The sequence below is a fragment of the Coturnix japonica genome, chromosome 1 (assembly GCF_001577835.2).
Source record: "Coturnix japonica isolate 7356 chromosome 1, Coturnix japonica 2.1, whole genome shotgun sequence".
In the NCBI taxonomy this organism is placed as follows: domain Eukaryota; kingdom Metazoa; phylum Chordata; class Aves; order Galliformes; family Phasianidae; genus Coturnix; species Coturnix japonica.
This window is the reverse complement of record NC_029516.1, coordinates 154,452,640-154,464,867: the sequence shown is the minus strand read 5'-3', so window position 1 is coordinate 154,464,867 and position 12,228 is coordinate 154,452,640. Positions and strand designations below refer to the sequence as shown.

At 41.9% G+C, this 12,228-nt stretch overlaps 1 protein-coding gene across 2 annotated transcripts in view; it reads right to left on the bottom strand.

Moving 5' to 3' along the window:
- DCLK1 (doublecortin like kinase 1) overlaps positions 1 to 1,614 on the bottom strand; it is a 228,443-nt gene extending 226,829 nt beyond the window's left edge. For both annotated transcript variants that reach the window (XM_015851967.2, XM_015851966.1), the window contains exon 1: positions 1,261 to 1,614. The gene's annotated coding sequence lies outside the window, so the exon portion shown is untranslated. The remainder of the gene's footprint in view (positions 1 to 1,260) is intronic.
- Between the last annotated feature and the right edge of the window lie 10,614 nt (positions 1,615 to 12,228).

Below are 12,228 nucleotides of genomic sequence, written 5' to 3'. Positions count from 1 at the left end.
AAGAAATTCACCATGGCATTTCATGGGCAGTTCCCTGAGCTAAATACTAAATTTAATGGCCACAGTTTAGGATTGAGAGTATTTGCCACAACGTTCAGATGTTAAAAAAATAAATAAATAAATGAAAAGTTGTTTCACTCTATTTTTAATGCCAGAAAGAAACTGTCAGGCAGATGTACACGATCTCAGAACTCGCAGTTCAAAACCTGTATCTAGGAAGCAATGGCAGTGATGGGAGAAACAGGTTTTCCTTAGGGCTGCTGTTTCCATTCATCTCACACATGCACAAAATAGAAGGAAAAATAAGTTACACCAAGATATAGTTTTTTAAAAGACTCTCGGCTCTAATAATTATGGAGTATGGGGGAGAGAAGCGTGAGCCGCTGCCCTTCCTTCCACACGCTTATGCTTCAATCGATAATGGCTGTAATTCCCAATTACGTCCTTTAGAACAGAAATCGAGCTCCTGGAACGACACGGTGCTGCTAATTACGGCCAAGCGTGTGCAAGCCGCAAGGTCGGAGCAGACAAAGAAATTCTAAATAATCGGATCCGATGTCTCAGCGTGTGCACACACACATCTACTGACACACGGATATATGGGAATAGAGGGACACACCCGAGCACACCGCCGTGCCCAGCACTCACAGCACTGAGATCTACTAGCGAACCGCTTACGGAGCATCCAATGCAGGTGTGGGCGCTTCCATCCGTGCACACACACACACACACGGCGGAACACACACCGACGTGACAAGGACCGGCCAACCATCACCTCAAAGATGAGAGACCGACCTCTCAGTCGCCGCAAAAAGGATAGATATCGATAGATACAAACGGTACCAGCTTAACAAATACAGATGCCCCGCAGCGCTGAGGAAACGCGTGTGAAACGCACTGAGGAAACCTCGTGAGAGACACGGAGCACGCAGCCCTGCCGCAACGTCAACCCCCGCTGACAAAACGGCACCGGGCAGCACCTGACGCGTTACCCAGCGCCGCTGCCCCGAGCCCCGCAGCGGGAAGCGCCGCTGCCCGCGATGCCGCCCGGCTCCGCGCCGCAGCCAGCGGAGGCCGCCGCCCCACACAATGGGCACAGGTGCACCGCGCCGCATAGGCAGCCCGACCAACGGCCGCGCCCCTGCGGCCGCCACTCCGCAGCCCCCGGGCCCCTACCTGCTGTGTGCAGCCCCCGGGCCCCTACCTGCTGTGTGCAGCCCCCGGGCCCCTACCTGCTGTGTGCAGCCCCCGGGCTCTTACCTGCTGTCCGCAGCCCGGCGAGAGCTTCTCTCCCTCGAAGCTGGCGAGCTGGGAAGGCGGCGGCGGTGGGGCGAGCTGGGAAGCGGCTGAGGAGCGGCGGCGGCGGCGGCTCCCTCCCTCCCCCCCCGGCGACCACCCGGCTGCGATGGCAGGAGCTGCCGCAGAAAGCGGCTCGGATGCCTTTGTTACGCCTCCCCCGGCTGGAGAGCGCTGCTGGGGAGCCCGGGATGCAGCTGCTTCGCCTTTCTGCTGCTGCTGCCGATTGCAGTGATTTGCATTAGCCCGGCCCTCATTGAAATGCGGCTCTTCACACCAGCCTCTCCCGGCTCTCTCTCCAGAGGGCGGCACCGCCGTCCTCTCCCCCCCTTTCTCTCTCTTTCTCACTCACTCCCTTCCTCCTGTTCTGCAGGGCTGGTCGGCAAGGGAGCTCGCTGAGACGTTCGCTTTCGCTGCCCACCATCCGCCTCCCTTGCCCCCGGTGAGCTCAAGGGGTGAGCGCTGTGTCCCTGAGGCCCCGCACCCCAGAATGCCTTTAGGAAACATTTTAATCCAAACATTTCAGTAGGTGTCTCCAAAGGGATCGCTTGATCCCAAAGTGCTGAGAGCCCACGCAGTCACTGGAGCCCTGTGACCAGGACCTGTGTGCTCCAGGGGCAGGTTGGTGTGGAATGTGGGCACTAACGTTGGAGTTAGGTTTCCTCACGCTACCCACGTCTTTGCTGGCTGATCCCAGAGGTGATGGATCTCCACAGATCCTACAGTTCTAATGTTTAAGTTTCCCAGAGGATGTTTTTGCCCAAAGGTGTCTTAGACTTCATCTGACTGACTCTTCCTCTTATGCCCGATCCCCTCAGGTCTTGGGCTGCACAGCAAAATCAATTCACACAAAAATTCAGTTATAATTGATGCTTTCCCCACCAAGACTTGGGTATTCTTGGTGTTCATATGGAATAGTCTCATAGAATATCCTGAGCTGGAAGGGACGTGCAAGGTTCGTGGGGTCCAATACCTGACTTCACACAGGGCTACCTAGAAATTAAGCTCTGTTTCTGACAGTGCTGTCCAAACTCCTTGAACTCTGTCAGTTTGGGGCCATGACCACTGCCTGGTGGAGCCTGTTCCTTGCCCACTGCTCTCTGGTGAGAAGCCTTTTCCTAACATCCAGCCTGACCCTGCCAGGTTGAAACATTCTTAAGGTGAAGAAGACTGAGAGGGCACCTGATCCAGGTCTATAAATATCTGAGGTGTGGGAGGCAAAGTGGCGAGGCCAGACTCTTTTCAGCAGTGTGTGGAGAAAGGACAAGGGGAAACAGCCAGAAACTGGAGCATAGGAAGTTCCACACGAATGTGTGTAAGAACTTCTTTACAGTGAGGGTGACAGAGCCCTGGAACAGGCTGCCCAGGGAGGTGGTGGAGTCTCCTTCTCTGGAGATATTCAAGACCCACCTGGATGCCTACCTGTGTGACGTGGTGTAGGGAGCCTGCTTTGGCAGGGGGTTGGACTCGATGATCTTTGGAGGTCCCTATCAACCCCTATGATTCTGTGATTCTGTGAAGGGCCTAGTTTGCCTTCCTCTATGCAACAATGAATTTAATTCTCTTCTGCTTGCCAGGTAAACAACACATAGTCCAGGGGGACATGGAAGGAAACAAAACACTGTCTGTCCCTTCTGTTTGAGCTGCTCCACTTTGCACTCTGAAAGAATTAAAAATGCATTAGAACGGAGAGAGGGAATTGGTCTGCAACCTAGTGGTTATGGCACTTGGTTAGGAAGGACAAAAGATGTCTTTGTGTGCTTGTATTGGGGACCTTTGTTGTGTCTTTTATCTGTACATCCAGAAAAAAAAACAGTGGGTGGGGACTTCAGCCCAGGGTGCCTTCTCCCAGTGAAGGTCTTTGATTACAGAAGAGGCTCCTACTTCACTTTTCTCTTTGGGTCAGCACTGGCATGCTCTTGGGAGACAGGAGATTTCCTGATGGAGAAAAACTCATTGGTGTTCTGTCTTCAACATCCTCGAGTTCTTTAATAACAAAAATAAAGCAGAGAGCAGAAGTAGCAGTGTCCTGGCTACACTTCCAGTTCCCCTAGTTTATGAAAGATAGATGAGCACCTAAAACCTTCCGCAACACCTTTTCTTGAAGGAATATGAGCCACAAAATTCCTGAACATCAAAGCAGTTCGGAGCTGATTGTAGCACTCTGTCCTCAGCGCTCTCCTACCACCTTGCTTTGTTTTAGTGCATCCTGACACTTGACCCTCCCCATGCAGCCCACAGGGCACTATGACACTTAACTATGGACTGCCATTTTTCAGACACAAGTTCCCAAAAGCTGAGCACCTCCACGCTGCCTATTTCACCAACTATATTACTTTCTTGTCTGTTGTTCTGGAGCTCTCCTGATCTGTGTTTCAATGTAAAAGGTTCAGCAATAACAGTAAACGTTAGCGTACTTGATTGGAAAATATTTTTTAAAGTATTCTAGTAATCTCACATTAAAATTATATCCCTAAAATCCCACTTTTGTAGGTCAACAAATAAAATATTCATGGTGGTTTTAAATGATAAGAAGAAACAGGAGGTTGCAAAGATTGCTGATGGCGAAGATGATCATGGTCCTGACAAAGGGCTGTTCTTTAACATTGTTCAGTGCTGATTTGTCTGACACTGTGGCTTCCCAAAGGAGACATCTCTTCTAAGTGGAATTCCTTCAATTATAAAGATTATTTATTTATTTATTTATTTCTGACAATCAGGTTAATGGAAAATTTCTTATGTTTCAGTTCATTACTTCCAGCTATTGTGCCTCGTGTTCACCGTACATCATTTATTTATCCCATTGGTGTTTACTTCTCTCTGGCATGTATTATTTACGCCTAACCTAAGTGTGCAAAACACTTTGCAGATGTTCAAGAAAGATCCTCACTCTGATTACATTACACCTTAATATAAATTTAAACAAATACACAAAGGTTCAAATAACTCAGTATAAGTAACTGTTAACGTATAAGTCTAATAGGGAAATGAAATTAAAATGTGTTATATTTCATCCATTTTCAGTGTCATGTTTAACATAAAGATACAATACAATACCTTGTGGTCTGCTTCCCCTTGTTGCAGGTGTGTGTGTGTTTTGTGTTTTGAGAGATGCTTCTGCTTTGCACTTTTTGTCCACAGCTTGCATGAACCGACGCAATTGTAAATAGAAGCAAAGATGACACAGATTGTTTCACTGTCATTCTGTTAAATAAATGCACTCTTTTTTCTAACATGGAATTGTCTTCTTAACTTTCCTTTGGATAGAGTTAACCCGAGACTTCCTATCTCTGTCATTGTTAGTCAGGTTTTTCAGATCCAGTGGCATTCTTGCAGTGCTCTTCTGAGCTTTTCTAATTTTAAAGCCCTGCTTTGAAGGAACTGGATACCGTGGAATTGGATACAGTTATGTCACCACCCAACGTGTCTGTCTCTTCAGGCCCTGCCAACTGCCTTGGAACATTGTTCTGGGAGCTTCTCTTATCTGGCTAACCACTGTGACTCCTAAATCCCAGTTAGAGCCACTGCTTTCCAAGACACAGTCTCCAGACTTCTAAACGTGACCTACATTCTTTGTTCCTTCTGAATGACCTTTCATACAGCTGTCTCAAAAAGCGCATTCAAATAATCCTGCCTTACTAAAGGATGTCAAATTCCCTATAGAAAAAGTGTTTTTTCTTTGCATTATTTAGTGCTCTATGCATTTTAAGTCATCTGCAATTTTACTAGTCATGCCGTTAAATATTCCTTCAGATCACTCATAAATTTATGTAGTAGTAGAGGACAGCATTTTCTGATATATGGGGCTTGATTCCCCGAGGTAAGAGTGCCAAGGGTGTGTTTGGAAGTCATTCTACTTCATGTCAGAGTGGCACCTGGCTCTTGGGATGCCGACGCAGGCTGAGAGCTGGTGCTGGCGTGGTTATGTTCTGTCAGCAATCAGCCTGTGCCAGCTCCCAGCAGGGACCCAAGCAGCTGGAGCAGCACCGAACAGCTTCCAAAGGGTTCTGAAGTGGGCAGCATGATCCTTGAGACTCCTGAGATTTTTTGGAAAATAAAATAAAGATCAGAGTTCTACAAAGTGCTTGTGATTTACCCAAGGGAGAAGTATTTGCTCTTTATGGTCACTTTTGGAGACCTATCATTCAGCTGGTTTTTAAGTAATTATTATCTATTACACTGATTTTGTGTAACACTAATCACTTAATTAGATTGATGAGCTGCTGAGAGTCTGTTGCTTTACAGGAGCGTATGTCAATGCAGTTACCTCCATCAATCATATCAATCACAGGCTCACCCAGAAGGCCAACAAATTTGATATGCTCATTGGCACTAATTACACAATCATTATTTGTATTGATTATATCACATATCAGGCTTTCAGTTATCTTACCTGCTACTGATTCCAGGATAGATAGAATTTTATTCTGAAGGTTATTTTGTATGTTATTTAAACACTAGCACAACCTTAGCTCTGAGCGCATATTTAATACTTCCTTAATATTATTTCTTTTCTTAAACAGTGACATTAATTGCTCAGACACTCCAGTCATAAATTATTTTTAGACTTAAAGTGCATTAGAAGTTATTTACATATTATAAAGCAGCTGCATATTATAAAGCATGCCACATTCATAACAAGAATGTGACTATGTTATTCAGAAACGTCCATTGAATACTTCAGCCTGATCTGCACTGGTTTCGACAATCTCAGCTGGTTCTAATAACAAACATATGATATTGCTAGTATTTATTTCATTCACAATAGAGGTTTTTTTAAATTTCTCTGTCATTAGTATGACTGACCGTCGAATTTCTTTCGGCTGATGTATAATGTTTATTGCTGAATGAGTAAAGAGAAGACTTATACCATGTTTTCTGTCCTTCTGTATTTCCTCTCCAGTAAGGATATTTAGAACAAAGGATGACATCCTCTCTCACTACACAATTCAATTTTTTGTTTCTAGTAAAATTATTCACAGTTAAGAACCTTTTATCTTGTTTATTCTGCCACTAACTAATTTTATCAAGAAATTCATTCTTTTGAAACAGATTATAGATCAGGTCTAAACTTGGTTAGCTTACAACAGATGTAATTACATGCTGGTAATTGTGTAAGACATTCTTAAAGCTATTTATACCAATAAATATATACCATAAATTTATACCATACACGTCCATTGGAAAGGGATCCCACTCTAAAGTGAATCTGTCTTGGATGTGACATTATTATCTTTTGTCTCAGAAAATTTTGGTGCTTTGCTTTTTGATACTACATGGATATTTTAACTACATCAACAAAAGACCTCCAGTATGGTTTGTCACAATTCTGTCTCCTGTCTTTTTTCTTTCAGACACTGCTCAGATATTTTAGATGTTACAAAATACGTGCTTAAAGAGCTGCCTACCTGATTTTGTTTGCCTGTACCAGTTAACAGGTTGGTCCCCAAACCTTGTCATCTGTCATTACCCAGTAGAAACTGTCTACACAGGTGGCAGACCAAGTCCTACCTGTGAAACAGCTCCATATATCTCCATAACATGCTGTGCCATCATGTACTACAGCAAGATAATTATCTAAGTAAACTGCTACTATAATAATCATTCTCCTATCTACGTTGCCAAGAAGCTGAATTAGAATGATTCTGAAATGCAGGATTTGAATTTTTGCTGGGCTTCGGTTCAATCTAATTAAAGCAAATTGATATTCTTTGCTGACTGCTCACATTTGGCAGAAGCATTTTTAATAATTTAGAATATGTACGTTCACAATAAACCCCAGTCTCAGTAGTATTCACGTGCTCTGAGAATATGGCAACTTTTTCTTTACGAGTGAAACCTGGAATGTTTTCTGAGTATAAATGCACAAATTATACACAGACCTTTTGGAACGACCCAAGACCAACATATGTGGTAGCCCAGCCTTAGAAAAATAAATTAGACAGGTTAGGATTGGGAGACATTTTCTATAAGTGCTATTTTTATAAAAATATTTTCTGTCTGGATGAGGTTTTGAATGCCATTCTCTTCCCTGATTTTCACTCACAGACTGGGGGTGTTGCTTCGACTGAACTGCCATTTCTTTCCTCATGCAGCTGTGGAGGGATCCTTGTCACCTACTAATATAGTCTGAAGAGGCGCCTTTACGGGATCTTTCTACTCAGCCACTGCATGGATAAGCACAACACCCACTGGAGGTGATTTCAGAATGTTTAATTAAATAATAATCATTGAGATTAAATAAACTGCTAATAAGCAAAGAAGGTAAGTAATCATAATTGGCAGCCTTCTCCCCTTCCTCCAGAGAAAGGACTTAAATGCCTAAAACTGTATTCAGGCTTTAGATGTCCCAGTACAACTTGAAATATGCCCAACACACTTCCCTTCTAGATAGTTCTGGATACCTGCAGTTCTACCAAACCAAGCTAGGATTACACCAAAGTACATTAAAACCATGATCCTGAAAGCTCTCCAGATGTCTTTTAAAACTTTGAAATGACATTGATCTTGGACGATTCAAAATGAAATATCTTCGAGAGCTGCTGCTTAGCATTACTCTTTAGAAAAAGTGATGCAAAAGCTCTGAGCTGCAGTATATAAATGTGTTTTGGATTTTTAAAGCTTTGGAGACTGACAGCTCAATCATCTGATGAGAAATAGAGCCTTTCTTGTCTCTACATGGCAATGATTTTGTGAGAGAACTTATGATGAAGAGAACTACAAGAACTAGAGGAGAACAAGGTAAAAAGCAGTTTTTCATCACTAAATAACTGCTTTTCTGCTTGTCCACATGGTTATATTTTCAAAGCACAGGTGCAGTCAAATGAAACATACTCCTATATAGCTTCAAACATGAATTTTTATCATAAAAACCTGTTATTGTTAATAACCAGGAAGAACTCAAATGTAAATCTTAAGATTACATTCAGACCATTGTTGATAGGAAGGAAAGTCGTATTAAGAAAGTTAATCTGCACACACTTAGATATAACAAAGCAAAACTTAATTTGCCATGAAAGTGGAATTCAGAGTCTTGTGTTTTGACGAACTCATTAATTTGGATTTAGTATAGGAAAGTTTAGTGTAACAAATCCCTTCAAAATTCATGAACAGCTGTTTCACACAGTTTTATATAGACCTTATGGAGTTACATCTCTTTATATCTTTAAAGAAAGTAACCTTAAATATACATGGTTTAAGTCTGGGAAGCTTTGGTAGTGCTTATCCTTGTGGATAAACTGCATTGTTTGAATTTAATAATTAACTGATGATATGGCACTAGACAGTGACATTAAAATCTCCCTTTTCATTCTTCCCTTTTGGTTGATTAAAGCCTAGAGGAGACTGCCTCCAAACTGTATTTATGTCTTCTTTCCTCAGTTCAATTTTACCAGGGTTATTATATTTAGAATGATCTGAACATCAGAAAACCCAATTGTCAAATGGCACAAATGCCTGGGATTTTTTATTCTCTGAAATGCCGCTGTGGAAGGAATCAGAGGTTAAATAGATGCAGAGCCAGCATGGGCTCAGAAGCTCTTGTGGAAGCCATTTTTCAATCTTGTTAGTTGCACAGGTATCAGAGAAGAGCAAGATCTTTTCTGTTCTTTCACATGTCAAGTTTCTTTTCAAGTCTAGTCCTTGCATAGAATTTCTTTTTCAGAGATCTTTCACACTGATGTCAGCATTTCCACAGTAAATCAAGGTTCCCCTGTAAGGCAAGGTGACAAACTTAAACACTCATTTCTCACTCCTTAACACTGCTGTAGTGTGATGTTAACACCTCATCTTTCCAAGTGGTAAGTTATTTTAGAGTTCAAAGAGCAACCAGTATGGTTACAGAGAAATCTTCAGCAAATATTATTATTATTTTGGTCACTCCAAGTCTGCCTCTATTTATCCTCTTTGGAGCCTTGCATTTCTCCTATCCCTCAAACAGTCTCAGAATTGAACTACTCCATTTATCACCCACAGTTTACCCAAGAAGCTGGTTGAATTGGTGTGCCTTTGGGATTCTGTATGCAGCAGAACTGTCAAGTGTCGCTTACTGAAACAAATCCTGCCTCTCCCCTTTAGCTCTGCCTGTACCTCATGCATTCATGCAGCACAGCACGTTGCTTTCCTCGTGCTCCTGAGATGGTGTCCTACCTCTGCAGTCCTCCCTTCCTCCTCCTCACAAGCACATGCCATAAGGTGCCAGACACATCCCACACCATAGACCAGCCTGCAGTGCTCTCTCATGCACAGAAGAAAAAGATAATTAAGGAAAGTATGAAGATGTGAATGCTTTTTAAAAGCCAAGTATGGCTTACTTTGCAGAAGGAACAAAGCTTTTAGAGAAGATTACTTTAAAATGATCTAAAATGTGTTTGTATTACCTAAAGCCCTACAACATTTTCATGGCCAACTACAAAGTAGCAGTTTTAATGAAGTATCCCAGAAGTGCTCTCCATGCCTCAGTCTGGTTCTTGTTCCTTCTGTCTCATGAGGTCCTTTTCTGCCCTGCTATAATTCTTTTAGTCTATGTATTCACAGACCCTTTTGGTTTTGCCTGCTCAGCAGGAGCCTTTGGAGCCTATGGCTCTGGCTGTTGACCCTTAGCAGCATATATGTTTGTTAGAGTAGCTATATTGAGCAAATTTCTTCTTTACTGCCTGTTTCCTCTGGCAGAGTACTGCCAGATCAGTCCTAATATAGCAGGCATCCCATACACATAATCTCTCTCAGAACAGCACTAAATTTAACACGGTCATTAAAAAAATGCTGTTAGGGATTCATCTCATAGACCTGTTACTATTCTGCTGCCTGCAAAATAAAAGACTAGCATGCCATCTTCATTGTGCCAAATATTTATGAGTTGCAATCAGAGACTCTTAAGATAAATTTACCTCAGCGACTGGGGGGAGTGCATGAAAAGGGGAAGGAATTAAAATGAAGTTGCTAATAAAGCTGAGAATTTCTGTGCTACAAGCGTTGCCATGTCAACCCCAGTTATGCAGCATCACATTTCAGTTCTATTCAAGCCCCCTTCAAAGGCTTAGCAACTAACCAGGATGTTATAGATGGATTTTTAGCTGATTATGGCATCTTTGCGTGATAAATCTTGCTTAACCACATTCTTTCTTTTCTGGGTAATATCAAATGAAACTGAGTGACAGAGTACATCCACGCAGATGGTTTATTATATAAGAGATAATTGTTTGTCCCACTTTAAAAGTACTACATCCTGCAGAAAACAGGAGGCTCAATCGCTTTAAGATGGGAAGTAATTTAATATAAATTACTATTTCTTACACATAGCAGTGAGAAGCATGCAACCTCAGTATCCTGTGCTATGTATTAGTTTCAGATGCCATCCTTTTAAGCTAGTATGTAAATATTTCCTCTGCTCTAGCGACCCTCTTGAAGTCAGCATAGACTTCCACTGCTGTCTGGCAGAAGTCTAAAGGTCTTTATTGAAAACTGAAACAATGTAAAGTTTGTTAGATGAATTCTCAAAAGAAACTTGACTTTATTCTTAAACACTGACATACCATGGACTTTTGAATTATTAGTTTACCATTTAAAACTTTATAAAGAGTATTAATTCCACTTTCAGCATCATGTTTTTGAGGATTATATGCTGCTACTCAACAGAATCTGGTGAATAGCAGCTATTAAGGAGTTCCATTTTTACCACTTCTCATTTCAATTGAGCTTATAGTATTCCCATTTAAATATATTTCCAAGAACAAAAAAAAAAAAAGATTCTGGAAAAAAAAATAATAATAAGTCTCAGAAGCAAAATAAAAGTATCAGCAAACAATGACTTAAAACTACATTCTTAGTAAAGATCTTAGGTGCTTTATTTTTCTTTTATTTTTGAGTAAAACTGTCCTAGATTGGTTAAGGGAAAAATGATAAATGAATTGCACGATACCATGGTAATTACTTAGCCAGCTGAAAGTCACCAATAATTTAAAAGTGATTAGAAACAATTTATTATAAGGTGCAGAAAGTTCCCATGCAGAGATGCTGCAAACATTATTCTTACAGCAGCAGAATGCACAGGGTTCACTCAGTAGCTCCTCTTGCCTGCACTGATCTTTTGAAGTCTGATGGTGAATGAGCTCTGTCTTTAGCCTGGATGAAAACACCCCGGCTTCACTAATTTCTCTCCTCTCCACCACTGAATTTCTTGACATTTTAAAGAATTCAGTACTTGAACCCAGTGCTTGAGCTCTTTTCTTTTGTCCAGTCCAAGCTGCCAGAGAGTGTTGAGGTAGCTGATAGACATGGCTTGCTCCTTGTTCGTTGTGCAGCCCAGCACATTCCTCAAACATCTGTAACCCATAGCAGGAAATCTTGTCTTCTTAGGTTAAGATGTATTGCAGAACAAAAGCAGATAGATAGAAAGAAAGCAATGATAGTAATAATAGTAACAGAAGAATAAAACTTAAGAAGAATAATTACTTTTCAGGTGCAGGAGTAGTATTGAAAAACATACTCAGAGAAAAATATCTGCTTTTAGCAGACTTAAAGGAATAAATAATACTGATAGAAGTTGGTAGCTGTATTTCTGTGAGGGGTGAAGTGTGCCTGAGCAAGCTAAGGCAGAACTCCAAGAGATACTTGAGCACCTGGGGTAAAAAATGCTTCTTCCTCCTTTCTCATTAAATAGATATCTCCTCATTGTAGCTGGGGGTACTGTCAGCCCAGCTGAAGTCCTTCTGTTTCCCCACTGACATGTACTGTATAGGGCAAAGCCAGAAGATTTGCCCCAGATTCATCATCTTTTCTGTTCTGTCTGTGTGAGAAACCACAAAAAAAACCTGCAGGAAAGAAGATGTAATAGAGATTTTCCTGAACTCCCTGCTGAGTTTGTGCTCATTCTTTTTCATTCTGAGAATAGGCAGGAGACACAAAATTTCTGGATGAGAAAGGACAAAGCAA